A 9,924-nucleotide genomic window follows, 5' to 3' on the forward strand; every position below is an offset into this window, starting at 1 on the left:
TTAACACTTTGCTGTGTGTTTGCTAGGAAGCTGTCTTTGCTTGTACTAAGAAGAGAATCTTGTGGCATGAGTAGACACACAGGATAGGGTCATGTGGTTACTGCCCTGATAGATATTAAAGCTGATGGTCATTTACTTCTAATAACAAAAGTATGGTAGCCTGGGCTACTGTAAGTCACAGTGCATTCAACCAAAACACCAGAGAGCAGTTTCAAAACGGTGCTTCATACCTCTTGAATGTCAACCCCTTGTGCATTACCAGGTAAAACTCTTAGTAGGATTGGTCAAGTAGATTACAACTGCTTGCCTTCATCCTCCCAAGAGGGTTTTCCATGTTTTCATCATCAGAACATCCACCTAAATTGTTACTGCAGTCTTAAGTGTTTCCACCATGCCAGGGGAGGCCACTTCCAAGGCAGGATCTGACGCAAGCCTGGCACAGTGACCAAATAGATGGCATTCAAGCAAAAGACAGTTGTGGGGGGATCCCTCCCAGGCTGGAACAGATAGCTGCACAAATATGCACAGAGATACTTGTTGAGCATCTGCTAAGGCTGAGAAATGATCTTTTGCATTCTCTGGAGCACACCTGCGTTTTTGTACCTCTGCTCAGACTGTCTGTTCACAGCACACAGAATGCAGACCTATTTCAGGTAGGAGGTATGGACAAACTTGTGCAACAGCAAGTACAGGTAGTTCTAAGTCTTGCAGGCAGTTTTTAATAAGTATAAAATCTCTAGTTGCATACCTCTCTGATCCTGAGTCTTACTTGGAGAACAGACTGGTGCAAAGAACAGTAAAGTTGGCCAGTGTGCTACCATGCATCTCAAATGAATCAGTCTACTTTCAGAGAGATATTTCAAGGTTATTTCAGCGAACAAAAGATTGTCAGTCTGGTAACCACTCTGCGCTATGCTCTGTTGGAAGAGCTGTAATGGAGAAATAATCATAACATGTTGGAGTAGCCCAGTAGAGGGAAAGAGACTCTTCTCCTCTTTTCTGCCATTTTCCATATTCATTACAACCCTCTGTCTAACCTCTGACTGCAGAACTGCCAAGTTTGATTAAACTAACCAAAGTGTCATGTCATGTCCTGTCATGTCCCCTAACTGTTAGACACTTGCCAATAGCTGGTGTGCCATCTTATTTAGAGATCTTACCAAACTAGTCTTTCAGGATGCAGTCTGCCAAGGAAGTAGCCTGACCTAGCATCTCTGAATGGTTTCTTACCTTTAGGAGGGATACTTCTGGTGCAGTAACTGTGTCAAGGATCTTCCTCAGAGATACATTGTTGGGAAAAGAAGTCACGGCTTATAGGTTCAGTAGAAACTTCAGGTAAATATACCCAATTCCCTAACAAGTTTGCTAGCCTGCCCTCTGTAGTTAGATCTCATGTTGTTTGGGGCCTAAAGACAGGGTGCAGAAAGGATCAGGTTTCTCTGCAAAGAGGCATGGCAATCACTCAAGCTAGGTGACTAGTGGAGTGCTTATTGCAACAGGCAAAGACAGTAAGTAGTGTTTGTGGTGGCATTGAATCTGACACTGGAATCTGTATTAGCACTAAAGACTTTCAAAGAGTTTTGAAACTTACTCTGCCTTAAATCAGGTCTACTGCCTGTTAAATGATTACTCTGAAGGAATCCTCTCCTATTATATCCAGTCTCGATGTAAGGTCTTTAGTAATGGTTGGGCATGGTACGTAAGGTACAACAATGAGCTTGATATCCTGGATGTTGATACCCAGTTTGTCACTGGTGATCTCCATCTTACTTTCAGATGCATTAAAGCACAACAGGAACTGAACATTTGACTGAACATACTATGTGAGACCCAATTATCTGGGTAGAGATACATGGCTCATAACGAGGCATAAGAAGCAGTGTACACGATGCAGACCCAGAGGCTAATTAAGCTTTTCTGAAAATACTTTTGCATTGATGAAAAGAAGGTTTTAGTCTGTTTGTACTTAAGTAGGTAAGTTTCTCATATGAGTGACTACCATAGCCACTTATAATATCCACAAAAGTCTCTGTAATTAGCAAAAGCCTGTATGATGTGAGTGCAGTATTTATTGATAACTCCTGCCTTCAGCCTCCTTTGATGTAGGCTCCTACCAAAGACCATGTATCCCATGGATTGCCCCACATATGGTTCAAAGATAGATACAGAGAGCAAATATTTACCATCGCTTCGGGATAATTTTCACCACAGGCTGTAACATCTCTATGACTACTACACTATCAGTAATAGCAACCCATCCCTGATTTGTTCCATACTAACCCAAAGGATCAGAATAGGGCCAGACTAGAGGCAGTGAGTGATGTTGGACACAGGGATCAGAGCTCTAGAGGACTATGGCTTCAGGGTAAGCAGCATGAGAATTTTGAAGAGGCCTTTTCCATGCACAAGCTTTGTCCTCCCTGCTGTTCATTCCATATACAGATGACAAAATTGTCCCATGTGGTGAGTAGTATTTCTTCTGCAACTGCAATGCTTGAATGGCCAGAGCATGCTGCAAATGCAAGCTTAAGATGGGCAATTAGCCAAGTGGCAACAGCTTCTATCACATGCATTGTAGAAAATAGGATAACAGTTAAGTTGTGCTTGGCCAGCTGTCTCCAGGTTTAAGCAAACCTGGCCATTGCAGAAGGTATAGATGGACCTGCAGCATGCCTTCTCAGTTACATCCTTTTTACAATCCCTGTGACCAACAGCAGCAACACTAGGCACCATGTAACAATTTCAAAAGTGGTAGATGTTTGGCAAGGCACAAATGAATGCAGATTGCTCATTGCACCATTGCTGAGTGCCACAAAAACTCATCTTCATAAACATATAAATTGATCCAAGAAAGACTGGTACATTAGCAGTACTTGCAGAACCAAGACAAGGAGATAAGTATGAAGAAAATATCACTTGAAGTTTTTCAGATACACAGCGAAACAGCTTTTGCTAAAGAAATGCAAAATGCATTAGTCATTAAACATATATCTGCACAGCTATTCCTGGAAATATTTGTCAGGATACAAAAAGAGATCGCATTCAAGCAGTGACATCTTCTACTGAAATATCTCAAGATACCGAAAGAAATGAAGTTATCATAGGAATCAAACTCAACTCTTGTTGCCATCCCCCAATGTAAGAATAAACCAATTATTTCAGTTAAATTCTCAAAACTAGCTCCACTAATTAATTTGCAGACATACAACTGTGTTGAGACACATTTGATTGTGAAATGGTCAGTTCTTATCTAGATCTATAAGTTTAACTCTTTTATAAAAGAGTGAGAATGTTAGTGAAGGGGCATGCAAGGAAGAGCAGGTTGTCTGTGATTACAGAGAGACATTGCTTGCTTTTTGAGGAAATGCTCATGAGCATGATTTTCTTCTATACTATGTTTCAGGTGTACTTTTTGAAGCAGAATACATATTTTTTGACAAAAGTATTCATTTTAAGATACATTAACAAAGTTAACAGTGTTAATATTGTCCCTGTTATTTTTTTCTCTTGTAAGACCTTAGAGGATGAATGGAAATTTTAATTCTATTATAGAAGTCTAAAAGCCCTTTTTTGGCATTTTGTAAGCAGATGATATTCTGCTAGTGACTGTCTTTTCAGTAATATGTTGGTCTAAATTCTGAATTCTATTATTTTACATCTACAGCAACTGAAAGTATATCTTTTATAAACAGCAAACTTCACCTCATAAAAATTCATTACATAAGGGCATAAACAAGTACTTTTCCTTCCAGTCTTTGGCAGTAAGTGATTCATCAGTTTTCCACAGAAAACCAATTTTGTTGCAGATGTTCTGCAGACTCCCTGAATTGTAGAATCATATCATCCAATCCCAGTGCAAGAAATGTAGGATTTTTTTAAAAGGGGGGAAAAAAGGCTGTGCTTATTCTTTTTAATAGGATTGAATATCATTTGCTGTCTCATCAGTTTTGTGAAATAACCATAAAGTAATCAGCTTGCCATTCTTTCCTTTCCCATACAGGCTATCAACTTACCCACAATGCTGATTCCATAGCAAGTGCATAAGTGAATAACTTGAAGGAGAGAAAAATCTTCCTTTGAGGTTAAACAAAATGTAACTGGTTTACATAGTTGTCTCTCTTTTCTTCATTCTTTCTCTTCTCCTTCCTTTCTTCTTTCCTCTCTCCCTTCTTCCTTCCTTCCCTCCTTCCATTCTTCCCTTCTTTTCTTAATACTTCAAAATACAGAAATGTCCCATAGTTATCAGCCACTAATTTTCATTGTCTAACAAACAGACTTGCCTTTTTTTTTTTTTTTTCCCTTTTTTGATTTTTAAATTAGGGTTTACTTTTATAAGAACTGGGAATTAACTATTAATTCAATTCTGGTTTATACCAATGAGACAGAAATAAAGGAGGGGCCCAAAAGCTACTTTTTGCAAGTGTATGCAATTTCGTTTAATTCTCTTCTGTATAGCATATGGAATCCACCCTACTGTATTTCCATTGCGTTAAGTTGTGTAGATACCAAATTCAATTCTGATAGCTGAAGGAAAGAAAGGAGACAAAGCAAAGAATATATTCAGGTGAAAATGAAAAGGGATGGAGAAAGTTTGAAGCAGAGAAACCAGAACAGTAGCCAGCAAGCAGCAGGCACCAGAAAGAAGAATTATTTTCCAGTAGGGAGAATGAATTTTATAGATAACTCCAAAACAGGGTTGAACTTAGCCCTTAGAGAAGCAGCTGATAGTAGCAAAATGCACAGATTAACACAGCAAGTAAATGTTGGCTTATATTCCTTTAAGTCCTGCTGTAAATCTTCTATTTCCCATTTTGTTTTCTTCATCACTACTATCCTTAACATAGCATGATGAGAGAACATTTCTCCAAATGTGTGAATCACTCAACTAGAAACAGAGCAAGATCCAATCTTGTATCTATATCCACAAAAATAGTATATAATTTGGTGCTGAAAGAATTGGTGAAAGTCCTAAAGTAGAAACAGCAAAATCTGGATCCAACTGAGTTTTGTTGACCTGATCAGATTCAGTATTTCACCAGATTTAACAGGTTCACTATGTCTATACTAGAAAACCAGACCTGTCAGGACTTTTTTTTTTTGTTGTTGTTACTATGGCCAGTTTACATGACACAGTCCCCATCTATGTTAGTAAACTCACTATCCATCAGAACAAGAAGACTTTGAATGCTGGGGCTCAGCTGAGTATATGTGTATATCTAGAAACAACCATGGAGACTTAATTTCTAAGTAATTTAAAATATATTTCACATGGTAAGCACTTCCCATGTATTGCAACTATGCTCACAGATTGTGCAGTGTAACTGATATCAATAATAGATAAAAATAGACAGAGGATGGATGTTGCCTTCCTATACTAACCTCCACAGAAAATGGACACCAGTAGAAGTTATGGAGCCATAAAAGGAGCATTGGTTCCAACTTTGACATCACTGGTTCTACAGAAGGATCTGTGAGTGCCCCCAGAGTGCTCTCTGTTTCTTTATTGCATCTCCAGTTCACTTCTTTCCAGGGCAGAATCCTTGCATGGTTTGCCTCCTGTGACTGCTAGAATAAGCAAAAGAGCTCAGACTGCTGGTGTCCATGTTTCCAAGATAAAGTCCATATGATTTGCTAATAACAGTGCTACAGAAATCGTCTCCCCATGCCCATTCAAGTTCTTGCTGTGTAAGGACACTGGGGTAAAACCTAGACTGGGTTTAAGCATGACTATCTCTTAAGCTCTTTCTTTCCAACCTTATTTCTGGCTCCAAACCACATGGAACCAGGATGTTGACTGTGTGTCAACAAAGAAAAGCTGGATTTGGCATACTTCCTAGAGGACAGTGCACTTGAGCTACCTGTATTTGTCCTTTGCAGGTTATAAAACCAAATACTTGAGCCCATACTAAAGCCCTGAGCATATCCAGTCGCTTATGCCTTCTGAGAGCTACGGAATTTAACTTGTATGTTTGTATTTAACTGTGTTGTTAAAAATATGCATGGCTAACAAATCTAAATTCAAGAACAGGCTCAGATACTTAAATTGATAGCTTCGGTATACATAGAAAGGATGAACACCGATGTCATCATTAGTCCCTTTTCTTGTGTATCCATGAAGATGGAGCCATGGAGTAAGTGCCAACCAACGCAAAGAGATCTGTTCAGTCCTAAATTCAAGTGTGGTCAAGAATGAGAAATTGCACCCTGATAGTAAGGAAGAATGGATTTCTACATATATAATTATATATGTACATAAATATATATCTAAAAATATATATGGTGGTTTATTATTATTTTTAGGACCTACTGTTGTAGCATTATCAACTTTCCTGTTCTTCTGAAACCAGTGCAGCTGTCCCTCAGGGTGCCAGAGATTGTAAGATCAGACACCTAAGGAGAAGAGTTTACACAGTTTTGAAAGAATGACCTGCGACAAGACATAAAAATATGGTCAGGGAGAAAAAAGCTATAGACATATGGACAGAAATTAAAAGAAGTAATTTTAGAGAAAAGCATAAGGAGGACTTGAAAAAGGAGAAGGCACTTGGCAGCTGGGGACAAGAAAATTTACCTTATGCAGCCTCGTGGAGTTGAGAGCATCAGATAAAATGAAGGAAAGTTGATTCTTACTGAGGTATTGAAAAATCGTATTGAATTAAATTTTTCCTTTAAGATGCCTTGCTGGAGTTTTCTGTCTAAAAAACAATCAGCCTGCTAACTGCAGGCTCCGAGTGAATATGTGGGAAAAAGATTTTTCTTTCTGTGATATAGGTTACACTGACATGTAGAATGGAAGCTTAATACCGTACTTCATCATTAGCCCAATGAAATTACAGATATCAACTCCGTTAATAAATTAAAGTTATACCACATGGAGAAAAGGATTAAACCACATACAGAATTAAGGCTATCTTCATTCTTTTCTGGTCTTAGACCCATTGAAATGAAAAGGGCCGGTTTGAGAAAGTTGCTAGGAGACCATAATCGCAAGTGTCAGAATAATACATTTTTATTTAAAATAGGAAATGTTGATTAATGAACATACTTAACAGATAATAAGTAAAGGTATTGAAAGCATCTATGTTCTATCAAATTTCAGGTGAAACATTTAATTTATATGTTGAAAAGCCAATGAGAATCAAAAGTCTTCAAGGTAAAGCCAACCAATACATGCAGTTAAAACTGAAGGACACAACAGATTCATAAGTACCTGATTAGAAGCCCCTAGATACTGAAAAGCAAGAGAAAATGTTTCCAGTGTGCAAGTCCAATAAGAATGAAAACAAAGAACAAAAAAGGAAATTATTTAGCTGTCAGAGTCTCATGTAGGCATGTTGTTGAAACTAAGGTAAGATGAGCCAATGGCTTTGGAAGCAATTAATTAATTTAAAGGTGAGATGCTGTGTATATAACACATTATAATTAAAGAAAACTAAACAATAAATTAATTTGATGATAAAGAAACTTCAGCCTAAATTAAAAGTTAACTTGTTAAACCCTGAAGAGAAGGGTCCTAAGATTTATTAGACCAAATTTTCCAACAGTGTCTACTGCAGTAGCCATGTTGATTTAATTTGTGTCATGACAATTTAAACAGGTATTATGCCCTGGAAACACTAGCATGGTATTTTGCATACAAGATTTATGATCTTTATGTTCTGGGAACCAGGAGTCCAAGAATGTTACGTAACTAGGAAATCTGAAACTCCAAGACACTGACTGTCCTTTCTCACATTTAGATGTAAGTGGTGTTATGACCACCTCAGCTTCATGTGCATAGCATGGATTATGTTCCTACTGATTCATGTCAGTGTCTTGACAAGGAAACAAGTCAACAAGACTGTCCATCCAAATCAATTAAAATAATTTTAATGCTATGAACAAATTGGTTCCTCTGTGCTAATAGACACCTGCAGAAGACAGGGAATGAGATACTGGTCCAGTGTCTGGCCGCTTATCACTCCTCCTACTAGTAGCAAGAAAAGCTTATCGTAGATACAAATTTGGCTAAGTCTTCTAGGAAAAAGAATCTATACGGACAGGACAGGAATCACAAAGTACTCTTGAAATAATGGTAGTTTGAAATAAAATGATAATTCCATTTTTAATGTGGAATCATCATAAAAGCATAGTATATTTCTGTGGTGGTTTTACTTGATAAATAAACAATCCAGACATTTATTTTTACTAAGCCATCACTTAGCTAATTCTAACTTAAATATTTCTAATAAAGTATTATATGCATAGGTTTGTTTCTACATACAGCACATATTATTTCTAATAAGAAAGTGTAGTTGCTTGCAATGAGAAAACAGTCATGCCTAAAGCAATTACAGTGCAGGAAAAATACATTGTTGGTGAATTTAGCTGAAACGACAGCTGCTTATACAGAGAAAGCAAAACCAGAAATAGTGCTTCACTTAAAAGCAAAACAGATTAATGATGTTTTAATAGTTGGCTCAAATTTGAAAAATCTTATAAGTACAATGTACAACTGATAGTTTTCCACTATCCAGTAAAATAATGAATTTAGGAAATAAATGTTTCGGTAACTTGTAATTTAGAACAGCAAGTGTGCCTTGTGTGTAAGAAAAAGACTGAGGTAACACTAATTTGGAAATGGTTTGTACTTCCAAAGTTTATAGTTGTTTCCATTAACAGTTCTAACAACCTTTTTACTTTTGATCTGAAGAAAGCTTTCTTGGCAAATTGGAAAGAACTGACACTACAGATTCCTCTCTTGAATGGTGCCTTCATCATCTACCAAAAAGAAAAGTAAGAAAAAAATGCTGGTTATTATTTCTTGATAGAAATTGCAAACTCTGACAAAACATATTTGAACTTTGATAGTATTATTATTTAGTCATCTTTGTATGGTAAGATATTATTCTGGGATTGTTTATTTCATTTATATTGTGATTTAATTTAATACCAGGTCTTGAATCCTTATATTAGTTCATTAATCCAAATTCATCAGAAATGCAACATGACTAATCAACCAATAATTAGCAAAATTACTTCATTTCTATTGTGTAAAGGAAAAACCAAGGTAACTCTCTGTATAAATTAGTGAACTCTCTGTCTTCCTGCACTTTAGGTAAATTATTTGCTGAAATAAATAGCAGAGTTTGCTCTTCTTAGGAATCTTGGGAAAGCAGTTACCAGTTGAATTTCATAGCTATTATATGGGGGAATAAAGGAGATATGTAGAAATTAGTCATTTCTTAGGAACATTTAAGGGACCACTTTTTTAAACTTCATACACACAAACAAAAAAGACTAAATAGTAAATAAGATAAATGTGATCTGTTCTTAAACAGAAATGATCGGGTTCTAAGAACGTATTCAAAAAAGTATTTCAGCACCTAAGTCCAAGAGAGTGATCCACAACTGTCACAAAATATTTAGGCACCTTGCTTTCTACCAGTAGCTTCGTTGCTACCACAAATTTCTTAGACCTCATCCTGGTACTATGTATGCCCCAAAATACAGCTCTTTTGGGAGAGAAGAACATGCCAATGCCCACCTTGTGCCTAAGAAAACTTGGGGATTTATAAAGCAACTATCCTTCTACCTATGTTCCCTGAAAGGCCTGTTTCAGCACTCATGCACCAGGATCTCCAAACATGCATTGACAATCATGAGTCATACATAAAACATAGAAAGATGTAGTGAGAGCTGCACCTGCCTGTATCCATATTTTTTAATAAAACAATGGGTAGAAATGGAAGATTTGATGTCTGTGATTTCCACCTCCTGGAAGTTCAACCCATACATGCCTGTGAGGAGTTAACACCATCTCTAGATTAGGCTACAGGGGAGGCAGCGGTCAAACATGTAAGCATTTATAGCATTTAAATCCATCTTTTTAATGATCATAGCATAATAAAATAATAGAATGGTTTGGGTTGGAAGGGACCTTAA

This window comes from Strix aluco, chromosome 1 (assembly GCF_031877795.1).
Source record: "Strix aluco isolate bStrAlu1 chromosome 1, bStrAlu1.hap1, whole genome shotgun sequence".
NCBI classification, from domain to species: Eukaryota; Metazoa; Chordata; class Aves; order Strigiformes; family Strigidae; genus Strix; species Strix aluco.